We start from the raw sequence: 24,713 nt of genomic DNA, 5'->3' as shown, positions 1-24,713 counted from the left end.
CCTCCCTAGGGGCGGAGCACCAATATCAGGTGACATACACTGTGAGAGGTCTCACAGTGCATGTCCCGGATATTGACAGTGGCAGATGAAATGCCTGTTGGTCTGACAGGCATTTTAGATGCCTCTGTGTGCCCGGTATAAGTTAACAGTATTTTGCCACAGTCCACTCCCACCTGACATTACATGACTGACCAATCCTCACTATTTAATACCAAACTTTTATTCTGGTTTAAATATATTGGAGAAAAACCTATTTAATATTAATACTTGCACATTATTTCTTTTACATCCTAGAGGATACTGGGGTTCCATTTAGTACCATTAGGTATAGACTGGTCCACTAGGAGCCATGGGCACTTTTAAGAATTTAATAGTGTGGGCTGGCTCCTCCCTCTATGCCCCTCCTACCAGACTCCGTTTTGAAAATGTGCCCGGAGGAGCCGGTCACGCTTATGGAAGCTCCTGAAGCGTTTTCTACATTTATTTTTCATGTTTGTTATTTTCAGGCAGGGCTGGTTGGCACCAGCCTGTCTGCTTCGTGGGACTTATGACTCTTGAAGGGTTAATGGTCCCGTTCCCCGGGACACTGAGCTCCTGCGGGAATTATTCGCAAGCCCCTAACAGAGCCAGAAGAATGAAGAGTAATGAATACTAAGCCGGCGTCTCGACTAGTGGGTCGCCGGCCCTTATGGCGGCATGAGGGTATGGAGACGCATGGCTTCTAACCGGGGTGGAATGCGTCTCCAGAGTACACAGCTGCGTCTCAGTACACTGTACACAGTACCCACACTGGCAAAAACAGTCTTAAAACGGTTTTCTCTCCATTTTAAGCAACAGATTACCTCAGCCAGTATAAAAAAAAGCGGTAAGACCGTGCGCTATTGAAGGGGCGGGGCTTCACTATGAGAGGGTCCAGCAGCTCACCAGCGCCATTTTTCCTCTGCAGTGGACACAGGCGCTGACTGACAGGGACGCGCACCTCCTCCAGTGTGACTCCAGATTACCTCAGCTGTAGCAGGGGGGGAGCGATTTATTACCGTACTAAGTCGCCTATCAGGGTACTTAGTCTGCGACCCGGCTAAGCTTGGCATTAGTGATAAGGGCGCAGTGGGGGCTGGCTCCAATTAACTCTGTCTCTCTGAAGGGCTCTTTTGTTGGTTAATTGTTCTTAACCTTTTCCTGTGTGTGTGTGCCGTCACATGTACATTATGTCAGCAAAGAGTGTGTTTCTTGTACAGCGGAGTGTTCCTCTTGACCAGGGGACTCACTACTGAGTACTCAGTGCACCTTCCCAGAATAGTGGGGCTGAACCAGAATGGGTTAATTCCATTAAGGGAATGATCTCAAATATTTCTACAAAACTATCCCTTAATGAGAAAGAGATGCACTACATAAGACAGACTGTGTATGAGTTTATGACTCAGTCCACAAACCAGCGTCTCAATCCCCTCCCATTTGTCCGCAAAAACGATCTCCGGCCCATATCCTGCAGTCTGACTCTGATGGGTCGGACATGGAGGAGGGTGAGGTGGATTTGGAGGGGAGGGGGGATGCTACTCTGTCACAGGGAATAGAGGCTTTTATAGAGGCTATCAGATGTTCTGCAAATTCCTGATAAAGTGTCAGAGGAGTGTGAGGAATCTTATTTTAATGTAAAAATGAAGTCCTCAGTCACTTTTTTTCCTGCGTCAAAGGAATTGAATACCCTGTTTGAAGAACCGTGGATTAATCCTGATAATAAATTTCAAATCCCTAAAAGATTGCTCTCATCTTTTCCTTTTCCTCTGGAGGATAGGAAAAAATGGGAAAATTCACCAATAGTGGATGCATCAGTCTCTAGGCTGTCAAGAAAAATTGTATTGCCTGTCCCTGGTGCAGCCTCCCTAAAGGATACGGCTGATCGTAAAATTGAGACTTCATTCAAATCATTGCACACAGCTGCTGGGGTGGCCCAGAGACCCACTATTGCATGTGCGTGGATCATAAAAGCCATTGCTAAATGGTCAGGTAACCTAATTGAAGGGTTAGAGTCCTTGTCTAGGGGGGGATTTTTTACTCCTGCAGCATATACAGGACTCTGAGAACTTTATGGTGGAAGCCATAAAAGAGATTAGTTTGCTTAATGCATGCACCACCTCTATGGCAGTGTCAGCACGCAGGGGCTTGTGGCTACGCCAGTGGACTGCTGATGCGGACTCCAGGAAAGGCGTGGAAGGCCTACCATTCACAGGAGAGGCCTTGTTTGGAGACTAACTAGACAAATGGATCTCCAAAGCTACTGTGGGTAAGTCAACGTATCTTCCTTCCACAGCTTCCCCAGCCAGGAAAGCTTATTCAGCTTCAAATTTACAGTCCTTCCGGACGGCCAAGTTTAAGGGAAAGTCCAGAGGTGCTTCTACGGCCTCCAGAGGCCCAAGAGGTAAACCACGCAAATCAGCAAATGCAGGTGTTCAGCAACAGAGCTCAGGCTCTGCTTCGTCAAAGCCTTTAGCATGACTGTGGACCGCGAAGCCTGGGGGTCTGTCCGGTGGGAGCCCGACTACAATTCTTCAGTCACATCTGGTCAAGTTCGTGCCCGTATATCTGGGTAATAGATCTTATTTCCCAAGGCTACAGACTGTAGTCCCAAGAGCTCCCACGTCACAGATTCTTCAAATCAGGCTTACCAGCTTCACAAGAGGCAAGTATAACTTTACAGCAGGCCATCCAAAAACTGGTACAGACTCAAGTCATTGTTCCAGTTCCACCTCATCTACACAACAAGGGGTACTATTCCAACTTGTTTGTAGGACCGAAAATGGACGGTTCGGTACGACCAATTCTGAACCTCAAGTCCTTGAGCCCGTTTTTAAGAGTGTTCAAGATGGAGTCTCTGAGAGCGGTGATCTCCGGTCTGGAGGAGGGGGAATTCCTAGTGTCCTATTGATATCAAAGATGCGTACCTTCACATTCCAATCTGGATGCCTCATCAGGCTTATCTACGGTTTGCACTGCAGGACTGTCACTACCAGTTCAAGGCCCTGCCATTTGGTCTCTCCAGGACACCGAGGGTGTTCACCCAAGTGATGGCAGAGATGATGTTTATACTCCGCAAGCAGGGAGTGAACATAATTCCGTACCTGGATGATCTTCTGATACAGGCCCCGTCCAGAGAGGTTGCTGGACAGCATTGGCCTCTCTACCAAACTTCTCCAAGATCACGGGTGGATTCTGAACCTTCCGAAATCTCACCTAGAGCCAACACTGAGGCTCCCATTCCTGGGAACTATACTGGACACGGAGTTGCAGAGAGTGTTCCTTCCGTTGGAAAAGGCATTGGTAATCCAGTCGATGGTTCAGGATGTCCTGAAGCCAACCCGGATATTGGTGCATCTATGCATTCGCCTTCTGGGGAAAATGGTGGCCTCTTACGAGGCGCGTCAATATGAAAGGTTTCACACAAGACCCTTCCAGCTCGATATGTTGGACAAATGGTCCGGATCGCATCTTCACATGCACCAGAGGATTCGTCTGTCGCCAAAAGCCAGGATCTCCCTTCTGTGGTGGCTACAGACCTCTCACCTCGTCGAGGTTTGGAATTCAGGACTGGAACCTATTAACCACGGGCGCAAGCCTCCGAGGTTGGGGAGCAGTCACCCATGGAGTGCAGTTTCAAGGAAGATGGTCAAGTCAGGAAGTCATCCTTCCAACAAACATTCTGCAACTCAGGGCCATATACAACGCCCTTCTGCAGGCCTCATATTCTTCAGGATCGGGCCATTCAAGTCCGTTCGGACAATGTGACAGCAGTGATGTACATAAACCTACAGGGCGGAACGAAAAGCAGAGCAGCGGTCTTTATTCCAGGAGTAGACCACTGGGAAGCAGACTTCCTCAGCAGACACGACCTGCGCCCGGGGGAGTGGGGCTTTCACCCGGAAGTGTTCAGGTGCTTGACACGTCGGTGGGGCTATCCACAAATCGACATGATGGCCTCTCGTCTCAACAAGAAGCTCAAGCGGTATTCTTCCAGGTCGAGAGACCCACAGGCAGTGGCAGTAGATGCTCTGACGACTCCATGGGCATATCAGATGGTGTACGTGTTTCCTCCACTTCCTTTAATCCCAAGAATTCTCAAAAGAATAAAAAGGGAAAAGGTTCAGGCAATACTCATTGCTCCGGACTGTCCAAGAAGGGCCTGGTATGCGGACCTTCTAGAGATTCTCCTTGAGGATCCGTGGCCTCTACCTCTTCGCGAGGATCTTCTGCCGTTTGACGGCATGGAAGTTGAACGACTAATTCTAGCCAGGAGAGGGATCCCTAATAAAGTTATCCAGACTATGATCCAAACCAGGAATGGGGTAACGTCTAAACATTACCAACTTATTTGGAAAAAATATATCTCTTGGTGTGAGAGCAGAACTTATTCTGCGGTAGAATTTCACCTGGGACATTTCCTGCTTTTTCTGCAGGCAGGTGTGGGTGTGGGCCTAAGTCTGGGCTCCATAAAAGTCCAGATTTCGGCCTTGTCCGTTTTCTTTGAAAAACAATTGGCTTCTCTCCCTACGGTCCAGACGTTTTTGACAGGTGTTCTGCGCATCCAACCTCCTTTTGTGCCTCCCACGGCACCTTGGGATCTCAATTTGGTGCTGCAGTTCCTCCAATCGGACTGGTTTGAACCGTTACAGGAGGTGAACGTAAAATATCTTACGTGGAAGACCATCACACTGTTGGCCTTGGCTTCAGCAAGACATGTGTCTGAGCTGGGGGATTTGTCTCACAAAAGTCCCTATTTAATTTTCCATGAGGACAGAGCTGAACTCAGAACTCATCAGCAATTTCTTCCGAAAGTGGTGTCTGCATTTCACATCAACCTATTGTGGTTCCGGTTATCACCGACACTACCACTACTTCAAAGTCTTTGGATGTTGTGAGGACTTTGAAGGTATACGTAGAGGACCGCTCGTCGCAGAAAATCCAACTCTCTGTTCGTCCTATATGATCCCAATAAAATTTGGGTGTCCTGCTTCAAAGCAGACAATTGCACGCTGGATCAGGCTCACTATCTAGCATGCTTATTCCACGGCATTCTTGCCAGTTCCAAAATCTGTACAGGCCCACTCTACTAGGTCGGTGGGTTATTTTTGGGCAGCTGGCCGGGGTGTCTTGGCTTTACAGCTTTGCCGAGCAGCTACTTGGTCAGGTTCGAACACGTTTGCTAAGATCTACAAGTTCGATACTTTGTCCTCTGAGGACCTTCAGTTTGGTCAATCAATTCTGTAGGACCCTCAGCACTCTCCCACTCGGTTGGGAGCTTTGGTACAGCCCACTGGTAATAAATGACCCCCCCCCCCAGTATCCTCTAGGACGTAAGAGAAACTAGGATTTTAATTACCTACCGGTAAATCCTTTTCTCGTAGTCCGTAGAGGTTACTGGATACTTGATTAAGTATTGTTGGTTCAGCTGTTCCTGTTTAAAGTTGGGTTAGCTTGGCTTTCCTCTGTGTGTGCTGGTTCGGAATCTCACCACTGTCTTATCTATCCTCCTTCTCTCAAAGTATGTCCATCTCCCCGGAACAGTTTCCTAGACTGAGGCTGGTAGGAGGGGCATAGAGGGAGGAGCCAGCCCACACTATCAAATTCTTAACGTGCCCATGGCTCCTAGTGGACCCGTCTATACCCCATGGTACTAAAAGGAACCCCAATATTCTCTACGGACTACGAGAAAAGGATTTACCGGTAGGTAATCCTATTTTTTACATTAAAATATTATATAATTTATTTTAGAATTATCAATGTACAGTAACACAAGTCGATTACTTAGATTGTCATATAGATGATATGCCTACACTACACAGAGCATGTAGACAATTCTGCTTGAAGAAATGGCTGCACACCATTACGGGCCCTGTGTATTTGGCATTTCCATTCCTCTGTCTTCTAAATGCCTAAGTTTGAGCATACAAGAGGTCCTACTAGGCAGTGGCAGGAGGAGTTCTGATTTCTGCATGTGCTTACTAATCATTGATTCAGCTGCAGCCAGCTTGGGTATTGAGATCTGCAGCAGAAGTGAGCATCTCCCTGCTAAAAGCTGCTGATAAAGAATGTGCATGTAGAGTCAAGGTCTGCTCACATTTATTTATGTACAGTAAACTTATGTCTGCAGGAGCTTTTATCATGCAGTCTGCAGCATACACACTCCTTAGATTACACAGTGTTTGCTAGCAGTAACAATGACACAACCATTAGCATCACCCATTCACCCCACAAAACCAGATTCAACTATCTCTTACTGCAGAAAAACATTGGACTGGATCACAAACAGAGAAAACGTATTTAAACACTAGAAGAACATGAGAAAATAAAACTGAACCTCTTGTTCAGCATTGTGTAATAGGGAAAAATGTTCGATTTAATGGACACTTGACCATTTCAGGTTCTAGCAGTGTCTTTCAAGCCAATACCACTACCCCATTTGTAAAGTTACACAATTGTGCCTGTTTAAATTTACTTTGCAATTTTGTTGACAAGCGTAACTGGATCTCTAGAGCTGGAGAGCTTGTGCGTTGATTAAGTGAGAGTGCACTGCTAGCATGGGCACTCCAGTCATCATGGCCTTCTGTTTGCAGCTATTGCATCGTAGCGCTTATGACCTGGACATTCGCAAAGATCTGACTTTATGTGAGCACGAAGATCCTCCGCACAACAAACATTAGAGAATCCCCATCAACTAAGTTATCTGGAATGGAATGGATTTAATACAACAATTGTGGGAAAACTGCTTTATACTTCATCCTGTCACACAACAGATTAGTGTCTCCTCTCATTTGATGCAAAAGAACACCAACAAGTTGTGTGGGTTTTTTGTATAGTATTTTTTTTTTTTTTATAGGAAGTCTTTGTCATTTCTTTTAAATTCCTTGGAAGTAATATGTTTTGTCCTTTAGAAGGGGGGATATTTTATATACAATGTTTATGGCATTGTTGACAACACTTTTTATGATAGCATTACTAATATTTAACATTTATACCACTAAAATAATATACAGCATTATACTTTCCCAAATAATTTGGTAAGTACAAATCTATTTTTACTGAGTAGGAAACCGGTTTTAAGACAATAGTTAAGTGACTTAAGAAATACTTTAATTCATGAACAGGGAACAGCATTTGTTTTGTAATACCTTTCCAGGATATATATTCTGTATTTCAGTTCTGTTTGGTTTTTTTTGCTTTCAAATGTTAATTTTATCTTATTTAACGGAACATAAGACCTTTTTATTTTAAGGTCTGATAAAGCAGGACTTGTCATGTTGCATATTCAAAATTAATAATATTTTGGTTTCTGGTATTCTATTTAGGTTAATATACATTGACATCAAGTGGAAAAGGAGCTTGAATGTTTTCATTGTTGACATGTTAAAGTGTAAGCTGAACACAGCAGTGCAACACTGCATGCATTTTTCTGGTGTTTTTTATTATGCATTCCATGCTTTGGGAAAGAATTTACACGTTACAAATATGCAGCATCATAATATATAAACAAAATATTGCATATGGTTTTATAATCTTAGTCCTTTATGAATATATTTTAACTATTTTATATTTTTTTTCTTTTGCGCTTCTTATTTACATCATAGCTTTGAATGTTCCGCAGTTACAACACAAGCAGTTTATTTGCCACTGCTGTCTAACATATTATTCTTTGAAAATGTTTGAGATTTTTTTGTTTTTATCTGTGACTCTCGTAAAAGTACCCCAATCAAGTCTTATTGTAAGTGGCATCACATGTAACCAAAATACATTATATAAATCTTCCTAAATGTCCCACATCCAGGAAATAAGGTCTAGAATAGATAGGTCTATGTATTTTCTTTGTATCCATGTCTTTTTTTTTTTTTCTTTTCTTTTTTTTACTGTGTACGGTGGCTTTTACTGTCCTTTTTTGTTTACTTTTGTGTAGAGTATATAGGTATCTTGCGCCAAGATTACCGGATGTCATATAGTTACATGTACTGAATAATTGTTACATGCTTAGATAAAGTTATTTCAGTATATATTTTTGCCAACATTCTTGGTTTAAAATTGCTGTACACTAATATGAATAGCATAGCTCACTATACAAAATATCAGTTATATCATAGTGTTAGAAGCTATTTTTAAGGGCTGCTGCATCAAATCAAGCATGAGACTATTTCCATATTGATTGTGTCTACAAATGTTACTGTAGCAACAGCTAAACTACTTATGATGACACTTAATACTATTCTTTTGTTGAGCAATGTCGGCCAACAATTCTCTGGAAAAAAAAAATGTAAGTTCTAACTACGCATAGAGAAAATGAAAATATTTTTCTGAAGTTCTTGTATTTATATTTTCTAGATTCCATCTTCACCTATGCAATTTATATGTATTCCTGGTTGGTAAATCATGAAACTTGCTTAAATGATATATCCAATAATTGTCAGTGTACAGTATTATATTTACTGTATAAAGCTTGTTGAAAATGCATTGTAGATATATTCAAAACTGCATGTTTCAATGCAGCATATAAGATCATAAACTCATTTGTACATATGAACCCTTAAAGGGAGGATGCATTGAATATATTTTACCTTTGGGGATTCTAAGAAGAATGCTTAAATAATCTGTAAGTAATTAATAAATTTAGAATATTTACTAAACTAAAACCATCTAGTATTACAAAAGCTTTCTTTTAGTATTCTCAGTTCTTTTAGAATGTGTAGGCAATTTAAATTATCAGTTCAAAGATTAATTTAAATAGGGGTGAATATCATAAACTATTCCAAATGTAAATTTTTACAATTTACATTCTCTTACATATATTCCCAAACAATGAAAAAAATCTTTATATGTTTGCATTATTTATATTTATTCTTTTAAAGTCCTGCTATATAGTTGTTAGTAGGGTTATCTAAATCAATTTTGTACATCCCGATTTCTTTATGTAAATCCTATTTGTAAAATGACGTGCTCTAAATACATTCCCTTTTCTGTACATAGATTCTAAAAGTTTTGTTTTCTCTCAATGACTTTAAGCTAGGGCAGGCCCTTTCTACCCCCTTTCTACTAATTTGTCTTTCTGTAATTGTATTTTCTTTCTTGCAATAAGCTGTAAAATAGTAAATCTGACTGACTCGACTCTCTGTATGATGTTTCTACTAGCTAATCTATATGTAAAGTCTATCTGAGTAAATATTTCAATATTGAGCGTTCAGACAATGCTGCTGATGTTGCCCACACATGTGTAAAGAAAAAAAAAAGGGTGGTGTGGGTGTGTTTAAATATATTTTTGCTCCACACCCTACAGTATGTGAATTGGGGAAGTGTGCTTGTAATTTGATACATTACACTTTGCAGCGAGTCTTGTGGAATTTGCTGAAGTTCTGTTTTTTTTGGTTGTCCGACTCCAATAGCCACAAATAAAACAACCGCATAGCAATAGCTGAAAGACATATTGGTATATTTACTGGCACAAACACTCTTGGTTTTCCATTTACTGTCATTTTCATGTCCTTTTAAATTTCATAGCCAAAACCATTGACAAGCGGTGGATTTAAAAGGTATCTGCTTAGTAAATATACCCCATTAGAGCAGGGGTGGCCAAGCTTGATCATCCCTAATAGCTCATGTTTTCCAGATCTCTTAGCTGGCAAACGTGTATTCATTATTTGCTGAAACATTTTAAAATATCCACAGGTGATCTGCAAACCATGAACTTCTGGTTGAGGACTGAGTTTGGACACCCTTACTTTAGAGTAACCATTTTAATGGACCACTGACTAAAAATATAATTAAAATAGCCACGACTGAAAAGCAGAACATTACTTGCACAGCAATATGTGTTGAAAAAGAATATTCTAAGTTCTGTCATAGTATGAAAACTGTTAACATGTATATTTATGAATGATACAAGATGACTTCATATTGCGTCATATGGATTTAGTGCATTGTACCAAAGCAAACTGGTTAATACTGTATGTACTGTATTTATTGTAATGAGAGACAGCAATTTTCTCCTAGTACAACAAGTTTTGAGTGCATGCTACCATGCCATCTTTAAAGGCAGGAAATCATGCCTCTGAATGTATTAATTCTTTACAGCAGTTGAAATTTTTTATGCCATTTTTATTTTTTTACATTTTGCTTAACCTTTTAATGAATCAATAAAATGAAAACTTTCAGCGTGGCTCTTTAGAACGTCTTCATTTCGTGGAGGTTTTCAATTAGTTAACCAAAACAGTACTAAGAGGCAGATGTATTAAGCCTGGGGATTCTATTATCAGGAGGACAGACAGGGCAGTCTGCTACCGGGACCGCGATCGCCGTACAGTCTGTTGTCTTTCGGGTGCTCTGGTATGGCACATCGGGGACCGGGTAGATAGATTGTTGGGAGGGGCTGGTAAAGACCCGGCGGTCTTGGTGCATGTTGGCACCAATGACAAAGTTAGTGGTAGGTGGGATGTCCTTAAGAAAGACTACAGGGAATTGGGCAAGAAAATGAAGGCAAGGACATCTAGGGTAATATTCACTGAAATATTACCTGTGCCACGCGCTAGCCCAGGGAGGCAGAGGGAGATTAGGGAGGTAAATGTGTGGCTTAGGGATCAGTGCAGGAAAGAGGGGTTTGTGTTCTTGGAACACTGGGCGGACTTCTCAGGAGCCATCTTTTTTGTTGCGATGGATTGCACCTAATGAGGAGGGGGCTGCGGTGCTGGGGGGTAGGATGGTTAGAAGGTTGGAGGAGCTTTTAAACTAGGTGCCTGGGGGGAGGGTTTAGTTAGAAGCTATAGATCAAACAATGAGAACAGGAAAGATGGGGGTAGTGAACAAATTGGGGGAGTGAAAGATCAGCCGGCAAGGCCAAGGGTATCTGCATGGGTATTGACACCGGAATTACTGACACGGGTATTGCCCAAGATATTTAAAATTTATTATATATGATGATTATTGTGCAACAATACGGCATATAGAAAGTGATGACCATAGCATAAGGGAAGATACTAACATCAGGAGAGGGGTTTAGAAAGCATTAAGGAAGGCTGCATTAAGTGTGAAGGAGGTGGAAAGTGAGGGAGGAGATTAACAGTCGGTAAGAGTAATTCTAGAAATACACTTGTAAATATAGACAAGATACCATTAAATCAAACGGCCATGGGAGATGTTAAACTAAGATGTATGCTTGCCAACGCAAGAAGCCTATCGGGTAAAATGGGGGAATTAGAATGGCTTGCAACAAAGTCTCAGTATGATATTATAGGTATTACGGAAACATGGTGAGATGACTCTCACGACTGGGTTGTGAATTTGGAGGGTTATTCTCTTTTTTTTTTAGGAGGGACAGGGCTACCTAGAGGGGAGGAGGGGTATGTCTCTTTGTTAAACCATCGCTAAAACCAAACTTAATAAAGGGTATTTTCGAGGGGGCAGGAGATGACGTGGAGTCGCTATGGGTTGAGATCACAAGTGGGGGCACTGAGACAAAGAAACTAGTCATTGGCACGTGCTACAAGCAACCAGATATTAGTGTACACGACGAGGAACAACTCTTACACCAAATTGAAAAAATAGCAGGAATGGGGGGACATCCTAGTATTAGGGGACTGTAACTATCCTGATATAAATTGGAGGAACGATTCATGTGTAAAAACTAGGAGCAGCAGGTTTTTAAATACACTGCTCAAAAAAATAAAGGGAACACTAAAATAACACATCCTAGATCTGAATGAATGAAATATTCTTATTAAATAGTTTGTTCTTTATATAGTTGAATGTGCTGACAACAAAATCACACAAAAATTATCAATGGAAATCAAATGTATTAGCCCATGGAGGTCTGGATTTGGAGTCGCCCTCAAAATTAAAGTGGAAAAACACACTACAGGCTGATCCAACTTTGATGTAATGTCCTTAAAACAAGTCAAAATGAGGCTCAGTAGTGTGTGTGGCCTCCACGTGCCCTTATGACCTCCCTACAACCCATAGAAGTGGCTCAGGTAGTGCAGCTCATCAATGCGAGCTGTGGCAAGAAAGTTTGCTGTGTCTGTCAGCATAGTGTCCAGTGCATGGAGGCGCTACCAGGAGACAGGCCAGTACATCAGAAGACATGGAGGAGGCCGTAGGAGGGCAACAACCCAGCAGCAGGACCACTACCTCCGCCTTTGTGCAAAGAGGAACAGGAGGAGCACTGCCAGAGCCCTGCAAAATGACCTCCAGCAAGCTACAAATGTGCATGTGTCTACTCACATGATCAGAAACAGACTCCATGAGGGTGGTATGAGGGTCCGACGCCCAGAGGTAGGGGTTGTGCTTACAGCCCAACACCATGCTGGACGTTTGGCATTTGCCAGAGAACACCAAGATTGGCAAATTCGCCACTGGCGCCCTGTGCTCTTCACAGATGAAAGCAGGTTCTCACTGAGCACATGTGACAGAGTCTGGAGACGCCAATGAGAACGCTCTGCTGCCTGCAACATCCTCCAGCATGACCAGTTTGGCAGTGGGTCAGTAATGGTGTGGGGTGGCATTTCTTTGGGGGCCGCACAGCCCTCCATGTGCTCGCCAGAGGTAGCCTGACTGCCATTAGGTACCGAGATGAGATCCTCAGACACCCGGGGGTAAATTTACTAAGGTGGGAGATTTTTAGAACTGGTGATGTTGCCCATAGCAACCAATCAGATTATATCTATTATCTGCTAGAAGCAGCTAGATAAATGGTAAGTAGAATCTGATTGGTTGCCATGGGCAACATCACCAGTTCTAAAAATCTCCCACCTTAGTAAATTTACCCCATTGTGAGACCATATGCTGGTGCGGTTGGCCCTGGGTTCCTCCTAATCCAAGACCATGCTAGACCTCATGTGGCTGGAGTGTGTCAGCAGTTCCTGCAAGACGAAGGCATTGATGCTATGGACTGGCCCGCCCATTCCCCAGACCTGAATCCAACTGAGCACATCTGGGACATCATGTCTCGCTCCATCCACCAATGTCACGTTGCACCACAAACTGTCCAGGAGTTGGCGGATGCTTTAGTCCAGGTCTGGGAGGAGATCCCTCAGGAGACCATCCGCCACCTCATCAGGAGCATGCCCAGGCATTGTAGGGAGGTCATACAGGCACGAGGAGGCCACAGACACTACTAAGCCTCATTTTGACTTGTTTTAAGGACATTACATCAAAGTTGGATCAGCCTGTAGTGTGTTTTTCCACTTTAATTTTGAGGGTGACTCCAAATCCAGACCTCCATGGGTTAATAAATTTGATTTCCATTAATAATTTTTGTGTGATTTTGTTGTCAGCACATTCAACTATGTAAAGAACAAAGTATTGAATAAGAATATTTCATTCATTCAGATCTAGGATGTGTTATTTTAGTGTTCCCTTTATTTTTTTGAGCAGTGTATATTGAAGGATCAATTCTTGACTCGGTTAGTTGAGGACCCAACTAGAGGTAAAACAATTCTGGACGTAGTTATTACCAGATAATGTGGACATTTATATCAAACACTAAAGTTGGGGAGACCCTGGGAAACAGTGATCACTACATGATCACATTCGACATCAGTTTTAAGAAACATAGCTATAAGGGAGCCACCAAAACATTTAACTTTAGAAAAGCTAACTTCAATATGCTGAGATGGGCACTAAACGACATTGGGAAGTTTTGTTTCAAGGCAAGGATAAATCGGAAATGTGGGAGGCTTATAAAGGATTGCTTGAAAACTATTCACAAATTCATTCCCATCAGCAGTAAACGCAGTAGTACTAAACAAAAACCAATGTGGCTTAATAAGGAGGTCAAGGAAGCAATGGCTAATAAGAAACGTGCTTTCAAAACATTTAAATCTAATGGAGGGGAGGAGTCATTCCGGTATTACAAGGAATGCAATAAAAAATTTAAAAAAGCGATAAGGGCAGCTAAAATTATAAATGGAAAAAAAAATCGCTATATAGAGTAAAACCAATCATAAAAAGTTTTGTAAATACATACAGTATAAGGTTAAAGAAGGAGAACGTAGGCCCTTTAAAAGATGAATTGGGAGCTTTGATAAATGATGACAAATTAAAAGGAAATATTGAACAAATTTTTTTCAGCAGTATTTACCATGGAGGATGAGCCGGTGACATTAGTGCATAACGAAAGTGAGGGTAATGACTTTTGGCTTGATGTATAAGTGAGGAAGTATTCCTGGAGAGACTAGGTAACATGAAAATTAATAAATCACCAGGCCCAGACTGTATTCATCCAAGGATTATTATGGAGCTTAGGTTACAGCTAGCAAAACCCCTATACTTAATATTCCATAGTTCAATTAGATCAGGTATGGTACCAAGGGATTGGTGCATAGCGGAGGTAGTGCCTTTATTCAAAAAGGGAAATAAAAATTATCCTGGAAACTATAGACCAGTTAGTTTAACCTCCATAGTGGGTCAAATATTGGAAGGCATTTTAAGGGATAGCATAGGGGATCACCTACAGGCTACAAAGTTTATTAGTAAAAGTCAGTATGGGTTTGTAAGGGACAGATCATAGCAAACCAACTTAATTTAGCTTCTACGAGGAAGTGAGCAAGAATCTTGACCATGGAAAAGCAGTGGACGTGGTGTATTTAGATTTTGCAAAAACCTTCGATACAGTGCCTCATAATAGGAGACTGATCAACAAATTACGGGAACTTGGCCTAGGTAACATTATTTGTTCATGGATAAGTAATTGGCTGGATAAAGAGTAGTGGTCAAAGGGATGTTCTCCAGTTGGGCACCAGTAGTCAGCAGAATACCACAAGGGTCAGTATTTATCAATGATCTAGGAATAGGCCTGGAAAGCACAGTATCAATCTTTGCAGATGATACTAAACTGTGTAAGGTAATTAATTCAGAAGGCGATGTGGAGTCCTTACAGAGTGACTTAGTTAAACTGGAAATCTCGGCGTCTAAATGGGGAATGAGGTTTAACATAGACAAATGCAAAGTTATGCAATTTGGGGAAAAACACACACGCATCCTACACTCTGGATGGGGAAAACATAGGGGTAACTATGGTGGAAAAAGATTTGGGGGTACTCATAGATAATAGGCTTAGTAAAAGTACATAAAGTCAAAGTGCAGCAAAGAAGGCAAGTAAAGTGCTTGCGTGCATTAAATGGGGCATAGAGACGAGGATGTAATCCTGCCACTGTACAAATCATTGGTATGTCTGCGCCTGGAATATTGTGTTCAGTTCCGGGCACCGTATTATAAAAAAGATATCGGGGAACTAGAAAGAGTTGAAAGAAGAGCTACTAAACTGATAAAAGGGTTCGAGTCTCTGGAGTACGAGAAAAGGCTTGCTAGGTTAAATATGTATACAGTAGAAAAGAGGTGTCTAAGAGGAGACATTATTAATTTCTCTAACGTCCTAGTGGATGCTGGGAACTCCGTAAGGACGATGGGGAATAGATGGGCTCCGCAGGAGACAGGGCACTCTAAGAAAGAATTAGGAATACTGGTGTGCACTGGCTCCTCCCTCTATGTTCCTCCTCCAGACCTCAGTTTGAATCTGTGCCCGGACGAGCTGGGTGCACCTTAGTGAGCTCCCCTGAGCTTGCTAAATAGAAAGTATTTTGCCTTATAAGGGTGAGGAATTGTTTGGTGATGGTCTCTCGGACCTAGTTTCCACAGCTACGGCTGGGAAGTCAAATTTTTTGCCATATATTCCCTCACAACCTAAGAAAGCACCATATTACCAAATGCAGTCCTTTCAATCACAAAGAGGCAAGAAAGTCCGAGGTGCGTCCTTTCTTGCCAGAGGCAGGGGTAGAGGAAAGAAGCTGCACAATACAGCTAGTTCCCAGGTACAGAAGTCCTCCCCGGCTTCCACTAAATCCACCGCATGACGCTGGGGCTCCACAGGTGGAGCCAGGATCGGTGGGGGCACGTCTCCGAAATTTCAGCCACCAGTGGGTTCGCTCACGGGTGGATCCCTGGGCTATACAGATTGTATCTCAGGGATACAAGCTGGAATTCGAAGTGATGCCCCCTCACCGTTACCTCAAGTCGGCCCTGCCAGCTTCCCCCATAGAGAGGGAAATAGTGTTAGCGGCAATTCACAAATTATATCTCCAGCAGGTGGTGGTAAAGGTTCCCCCCCTGCAACAGGGAAGGGGTTACTATTCCACAATGTTTGTGGTACCGAAACCGGACGGTTCGGTCAGACCCATATTGAATTTAAAATCCCTGAACATTTACCTGAAAAGGTTCAAGTTCAAGATGGAATCGCTCAGAGCGGTCATTGCAAGCCTGGAAGAGGGGGATTTTATGGTGTCTCTGGACATAAAGGATGCTTACCTGCATGTCCCCATTTATCCACCTCATCAGGAGTACCTCAGATTTGTGGTACAGGACTGTCATTACCAATTCCAGACGTTGCCGTTTGGTCTGTCCACGGCACCGAGAATATTTACCAAGGTAATGGCAGAAATGATGGTGCTTCTGCGAAAGCAAGGAGTCACAATTATCCCATACTTGGACGATCTCCTCATAAAGGCGAGGTCCAGAGAGCAATTGCTGATCAGCGTAGCACACTCTCGGGACGTTTTGCAACAGCACGGATGGATTCTGAATATTCCAAAGTCGCAGCTGATTCCTACGACGCGTCTGCCCTTCCTGGGCATGATTCTGGACACAGACCAGAAGAAGGTTTTTCTCCTGGTGGAGAAGGCTCAGGAGCTCATGACTCTGGTCAGAGACCTCTTAAAACCAAAACAGGTGTCGGTGCATCAATGCACGCAAGTCCTGGGAAAGATGGTGGCGTCATATGAAGCCATTCCCTTCGGCAGGTTCCATGCGAGGACCTTTCAGTGGGATCTGTTGGATAAGTGGTCCGGATCGCATCTTCAGATGCAGCGGCTGATCACCCTATCCCCCAGGGCCAGGGTGTCTCTTTTGTGGTGGCTGCAGAGTGCTCACCTTCTCGAGGGTCGCAGGTTCGGCATTCAGGACTGGGTCCTGGTGACCACGGATGCAAGCCTCCGAGGGTAGGGGGCAGTCACACAGGGAAGAAATTTCCAGGGTCTGTGGTCAAGTCAGGAGACTTGTCTGCACATCAATATCCTGGAACTAAGGGCCATATACAACGCCCTAAGTCAAGCGGAGCCTCTGCTTCGCAACCAACCGGTGCTGATTCAGTCAGACAACATCACCGCAGTGGCTCATGTAAACCGCCAAGGCGGCACAAGGAGCAGGGTGGCGATGGCGGAAGCCACCAGAATTCTTCGCTGGGCGGAGAGTCACGTAAAAGCACTGTCAGCAGTGTTCATTCCGGGAGTGGACAACTGGGAGCAGACTTCCTCAGCAGGCACGACCTCCACCCGGGAGAGTGGGGACTTCATCAAGAAGTCTTCACACAGATTACAAGTCGTTGGGAATTGCCACAGGTGGACATGATTGCATCCTGCCTCAACAAAAAGCTACAAATGTATTGTGCCAGGTCAAGAGACCCTCAGGCGATAGCTGTGGATGCACTAGTGACACCGTGGGTGTTCCAGTCGGTTTATGGGTTTCCTCCTCTTCCTCTCATACACAAGGTGCTGAGAATCGTAAGAAAACGAGGAGTGAGAACAATACTCATTGTTCCGGATTGGCCAAGAAGGACTTGGTATCCGGAACTGCAAGAAATGCTCATAGAGGACCCATGGCCTCTGCCTCTCAGACAGGATCTGTTGCAACAGGGGCCCTGTCTGTTCCAAGACTTACCGCGGCTGCGTTTGACGGCATGGCGGTTGAACGCCGGATCCTAGCAGTAGAAGGCATTCCGGATGAGGTTATTCCTACGCTAATAAAGGCTAGGAAGGACGTGACGGCTAAACATTATCACCGTATATGGCGAAAATATGTTGCTTGGTGTGAGGCCAGGAATGCCCCTACAGAGGAATTTCAGCTGGGCCGTTTCCTTCACTTCCTACAGTCGGGAGTGACTTTGGGCCTAAAATTGGGGTCCATTAAGGTCCAGATTTCGGCCCTATCCATTTTCTTTCAAAAAGAACTGGCTTCTCTTCCTGAAGTTCAGATGTTTGTAAAGGGAGTGCTGCATATTCAGCCCCCGTTTGTGCCTCCAGTGGCACCTTGGGATCTTAATGTGGTGTTGAGTTTCCTGAAATCACACTGGTTTGAGCCACTTAAAACCGTGGAGTTAAAATATCTCACGTGGAAGGTGGTCATGCTATTGGCCTTGGCTTCGGCTAGGCGTGTGTCAGAATTGGCGGCTTTGTCTCATAAAAGCCCCTATCTGGTTTTCCATGTGGACAGGGCAGAATTGCGGACTCGTCCGCAATTTCTGCCAAAAGTTGTGTCATCTTTTCATATGAACCAACCTATTGTGGTGCCTGTGGCTACTCATGACTTGGAGGATTCCGAGTTACTAGATGTAGTCAGGGCTTTGAAGGTTTATGTAGCCAGAACGGCTAGAGTCAGGAAAACTGAGTCGCTGTTTGTCCTGTATGCATCCAACAAGCTGGGTGCTCCTGCTTCAAAGCAAACTATTGCTCGCTGGATCTGTAACACGATTCAGCAGGCTCATTCTGCGGCTGGCTTGCCGCTTCCAAAATCAGTAAAAGCCCATTCCACAAGGAATGTGGGCTCTTCTTGGGCGGCTGCCCGAGGGGTCTCGGCATTACAGCTTTGCCGAGCGGCTACTTGGTCAGGTTCAAACACTTTTGCAAAGTTCTACAAGTTTGATACCCTGGCTGAGGAGGACCTTGTGTTTGCTCATTCGGTGCTGCAGAGTCATCCGCACTCTCCCGCCCGTTTGGGAGCTTTGGTATAATCCCCATGGTCCTTACGGAGTTCCCAGCATCCACTAGGATGTTAGAGAAAATAAGATTTTACTTACCGGTAAATCTATTTCTCGTAGTCCGTAGTGGATGCTGGGCGCCCGTCCCAAGTGCGGACTTCTTCTGCAATACTTGTATATAGTTATTGCTTAAATAAGGGTTGTGTTATGGTTGCATCAGGATTATCTGATGCTCTGTTGTTGTTCATACTGTTAACTGGGTAAGTTTATCACGAGTTATACGGTGTGATTGGTGTGGCTGGTATGAGTCTTACCCTGGATTCCAAAATCCTTTCCTTGTATTGTCAGCTCTTCCGGGCACAGTTTCCTTAACTGAGGTCTGGAGGAGGGACATAGAGGGAGGAGCCAGTGCACACCAGTATTCCTAATTCTTTCTTAAAGTGCCCTGTCTCCTGCGGAGCCCGTCTATTCCCCATGGTCCTTACGGAGTTCCCAGCATCCACTACGGACTACGAGAAATAGATTTATCGGTAAGTAAAATCTTATTATCTTCAAATATGTAAAGGGTAATTACAAGGAGCTAGCAGCGGATTTGTTTATTAAAAGAACTCTATATAGGACGCATGAGCACTCGCTTAGATTAGAGGAGAGGAATTTCCGTACACAGCATAGGAAAGGGTTCTTCACGGTAAGGGCAATAAAGATTTGAAACTCCCGGCCGGAGAGGGTAATAATGGCAGACTCTGTAAATGTATTTAAAAGCGGATTGGACAAATTGCTAACTGGTAAATGTATCCAGGGCTATAGAAATTAACATATTGACATTACATTATCTGGCAGTGGTAAGAATCATGGTTTTCATTTGGTACTAAGCCATTACTCCAGCATACACATATAATATGAATAGATTAATGCAGAATACAGGTTGAACCGGTGGGCAGTTTAACTCTTTTCAACCTCACTGACTAGACTAGACGGCATAAGGAAGTGATAAACCAGTGCAAGTTGATAAACGCACCAGCCAATCGGCTCCTGTTAATTTACATTTCTCTAACGTCCTAGAGGATGCTGGGGACTCCGTAAGGACCATGGGAATAGACGGGCTCCGCAGGTGACATGGGCACTTTAAGAAAGATCCTGGTGTGCACTGGCTCCTCCCTTTATGCCCCTCCTCCAGACCTCAGTTTGATACTGTGCCCAGAGGAGCTGGGTGCTTTTCAGTGAGCTCTCCTGAGTTTACTGATAGAAAGTATTTTGTTTGGTTTTTTATTTTCAGGCAGCTCTGCTGGCAACAGACTCCCTCCATCGACGGACTGAGGGGAGAGAAGCAGCCCTACTGTCTGAAGCTAGGTCCTGCTTCTTAGGCTACTGGACACCATTAGCTCCAGTGGGATTGGTACGCAGGATCTCACCCTCGCCGTCCGTCCCAGAGCCGCACCGCCGTCCCCCTCGCAGAGCCGGAAGATAGAAGCCGGGTGAGTATGAGAAGAAAAGAAGACTTCACAGGCGGCAGAAGACTTCATGTTCTTCACTAGAGGTAACGCACAGCACTGCAGCTGTGCGCCATTGCTCCACACACCTCACATACTCCGGTCACTGTAAGGGTGCAGGGCGCAGGGGGGGGCGCCCTGGGCAGCATTTGGGACCTCATGTTGGCAAAAGTACACATATATACAGCTGGGCACTGTATATATGTATGAGCCCCCGCCAAAATTACTGTATAAGCGGGACAGAAGCCCGCCGTCGAGGGGGCGGGGCTTCTCCCTCAGCACTCACCAGCGCCATTTTTTCTCCACAGCACCGCTGAGAGGAAGCTCCCCTGACTCTCCTCTGCTGATACACGGTAGAAGAGGGTTGAAAAGAGAGGGGGGGGGGGCACATAATTAGGCGCAAAAAACTATACATACAGCAGCTACTGGGTTAACATTAAGTTACTGTGTTATTCCTGGGATATTATAGCGCTGGGGTGTGTGCTGGCATACTCTCTCTCTGTCTCTCCAAAGGGCCTTGTGGGGGAACTGTCTTCAGAAAGGACATTCCGTGTGTGTGTGTGTGTGTGTGTGTGTGTGTGTGTGTGTGGTGTGTCGGTACGCTTGTGTCGACATGTCTAATGAGGAAGGCTATGTGGGAGAGGAGCGGGAGCAAATGAATGTGGTGTCTCCGCCGACGGCGCCGACACCTGATTGGATGGATATGTGGAAGGTTTTAAATGATGTTAATTCCTTGCATAAAAGATTTGACAAGGCTGATGCATTGGAACAGTCAGGGTCTCAACCCGTGCCTGACCCTCTGTCGCAGGGACCGTCAGGGTCTCATAAGCGCCCACTATCCCAAATTGTTGACACAGATACCGACATGGATTCTGACTCCAGTGTCGATTACGATGATGCAAAGTTACAGCCAAAATTGGCTAAATCCCTTCGATATATGATTATAGCAATAAAGGATGTTTTGCACATCACAGAGGAAACTCCTGTCCCTGACACGAGGGTGTATATGTATAAGGGAAAGAAGCCTGAGGTCACTTTTCCCCCCTCACACGAACTGAATGAGTTATGTGAAAAAGCTTGGGAATCTCCAGATAAGAAAATGCAGATTTCCAAACGGATTCTTATGGCGTATCCTTTCCCGTCAACGGATAGGCTACGATGGGAATCCTCGCCTAGGGTGGACAAAGCTTTAACACGCTTATCCAATAAGGTAGCCCTGCCGTCCCAGGATACGGCTACCCTCAAAGATGCTGCTGATCGCAAACAGGAGGTTACCCTGAAGTCCATTTATACACATTCGGGTACCTTACTAAGACCGGCAATTGCGTCGGCCTGGGTGTGTAGTGCTGTAGCGGCATGGACGGATACCTTATCTGAGGAATTGGATACCCTAGATAAGGATACTGTATTATTGACCCTGGGGCATATAAAAGACGCTGTCCTATATATGAGAGATGCTCAAAGAGACATTAGTCTACTGGGTTCTAGAATAAATGCTATATCGATTTCTGCCAGAAGGGTCCTGTGGACTCGGCAATGGACAGGTGGTGCCGACTCAAAAAGGCATATGGAGGTTTTACCTTACAGGGGTGAGGAATTGTTCGGGGAAGGTCTCTCGGACCTGGTCTCCACAGCTACAACTGGAAAGTCAAATTTTTTGCCTTATGTTCCCTCACAGCCTAAGAGAGCACCGCATTATCAAATGCAGTCCTTTCGTTCACAAAGAAACAAGAAAGTCCGAGGTGCGTCCTTTCTTGCCAGAGGTAGGGGCAGAGGAAAGAAGCTGCACAACGCAGCTAGTTCCCAGGAACAGAAGTCCTCACCGGCTTCTACAAAATCCACCGCATGATGCTGGGGCTCCACTGGCGGAGCCGGGCCCTGTGGGTCACGTCTTCGGAATTTCAGCCACATGTGGGTTCACTCCCAGGTGGATCCTTGGGTAATAGAAATTGTGTCTCAGGGTTACAAGCTGGAATTCGAAGAGGTGCCTCCTCGCCAGTATTTCAAATCGACCCTACCATCTTCCCCCCAAGAGAGGGAAATAGTGTTAAACGCAATACAAAAATTGTACAAAAATTGTATCTTCAGCAAGTGGTGGTCAAGGTTCCCCTCCTTCAACAGGGAAGGGGTTATTATTCGACCATGTTTGTAGTCCCGAAACCGGACGGTTCGGTCAGACCCATATTGAATTTAAAATCTCTGAACCTATACTTGAAAGGGTTCAAGTTCAAGATGGAATCGCTAAGAGCGGTCATCGCAAGCCTGGAAGGGGGGATTTTATGGTGTCACTGGACATAAAGGATGCGTACCTTCATGTCCCCATTTATCCACCTCATCAGGCGTACCTAAGATTTGCGGTACAGGATTGTCATTACCAATTTCAGACATTGCCGTTTGGTCTCTCAACGGCCCCGAGGATTTTCACCAAGGTAATGGCGGAAATGATGGTGCTCCTGCGGAAGCAAGGTGTCACAAATATCCCGTACTTGGACGATCTCCTCATAAAAGCGAGATCAAGAGAGCAGTTGCTGAACAGCGTATCTCTTTCACTGAAAGTGTTACAGCAACATGGCTGGATTCTCAATATTCCAAAGTCACAGTTGGTTCCTACGACTCGTCTGCCCTTCTTGGGCATGATTCTGGACACGAACCAGAAGAGGGTTTAACTCCCGATAGAGAAGGCCCAGGAACTCATGACTCTGGTCAAGAACCTATTGAAACCAAAACAGGTGTCAGTGCATCATTGCACTCGAGTCCTGGGAAAGATGGTGGCGTCATACGAGGCCATTCCCTTTGGCAGGTTACCATGCGAGGACTTTCCAATGGGACAAGTGGTCTGGGTCACATCTTCAGATGCATCGGTTGATCACCCTGTCCCCCAGGGCCAGGGTGTCACTACTGTGGTGGCTGCAGAGTGCTCACCTTCTCAAGGGCCGCAGATTCGGCATTCAGGACTGGATCCTGGTGACCACGGATGCAAGCCTCCGAGGTTGGGGAGCAATCACACACGGAAGAAATTTCCAGGGTCTTTGGTCAAGTCAAGAGACTTGTCTTCACATCAACATCCTGGAGCTAAGGGCCATATACAACGCCCTACGTCAAGTGGAGACCTTACTTCGCGACCGACCAGTTCTGATCCAGTCAGACAACATCATCGCAGTGGCTCATGTAAACCGCCAAGGTGGCACAAGGAGCAGAGTGGCAATGGCGGAAGCCACCAGAATTCTTCGCTGGGCGGAGAATCATGTAAGCACACTGTCGGTAGTGTTCATTCCGGGAGTGGACAACTGGGAAGCAGACTTCCTCAGCAGACACGACCTACACCCGGGAGAGTGGGGACTTCATCCAGAAGTCTTCGCACAGATTGTGAGTCGGTGGGAACTGCCACAGATAGACATGATGGCGTCCCGCCTCAACAAAAAGCTACAGAGGTATTGCGCCAGGTCAAGAAACCCTCAGGCAGTAGCGGTAGACGCCCTAGTGACACCGTGGGTGTTCCGGTCAGTCTATGTATTTCCTCCTCTTCCTCTCATACCAAAGGTGTTGAGGATAATAAGAAGAAAAGGAGTGAGAACAATCCTCATTGTTCCAGAATGGCCAAGACGGACCTGGTATCCAGATCTGCAGGAACTGCTCACAGAAGATCCCTGGCCTCTTCCTCTAAGACAGGACCTGTTGCAACAGGGACCCTGTCTGTTCCAAGACTTACCGCGGCTGCGTTTGACGGCATGGCGGTTGAACGCCGGATCCTAGCAGAAAAAGGCATTCCAGTTGAGGTTATCCCTACGCTGATAAAGGCTAGGAAGGAAGTAACAGCAAAACATTCTCACCGTATATGGCGAAAATATTTTCCTTAGTGTGAGACCAAGAATGCTCCTACGGAAGAATTCCATCTGGGTCGTTTCCTTCACTTCCTACAAACTGGAGTGAATTTGGGCCTTAAATTAGGTTCCATTAAGGTCCAGATTTCGGCCCTATCCATTTTCTTTCAAAAAGAATTGGCTTCTCTCCCAGAAGTTCAGACTTTTGTAAAGGGAGTGCTGCATATTCTGCCTCCTTTTGTGCCTCCGGCGGCACCTTGGGATCTTAACGTGGTGTTAAGTTTCCTAAAGTCACACTGGTTTGAACCACTTAAAACGGTGGAGTTGAAATATCTCACGTGGAAGGTGGTTGTCACGATCTAGGTAATTCCTTATCAGTATTTACCTTCCAAATGCCTCCTGAGACTGTCCCAGTGTTCCAAGCCTGGATTCCATCTGCACTGTCTGTGTGCAGCACGCTGCATCTCATTGTCTCAAATCTCTTTACTGTGATTCTGGCAGCTTCATGGTTAAAGCTCACATTCAAGTTACAAACAATCTTTCCCTCCAAAAGCTACCATGGGCGCAGCAATGTTTTCCTAATCACATGTTACCTTTCAGCCTATCAGCTGCACTCTGCTCTCAGCCTGATTA

This window comes from Pseudophryne corroboree, chromosome 4, assembly GCF_028390025.1.
Source record: "Pseudophryne corroboree isolate aPseCor3 chromosome 4, aPseCor3.hap2, whole genome shotgun sequence".
NCBI lineage: Eukaryota > Metazoa > Chordata > Amphibia > Anura > Myobatrachidae > Pseudophryne > Pseudophryne corroboree.
The sequence above is the reverse complement of the archived record's forward strand: the minus strand, read 5'-3'. Positions refer to the sequence as shown.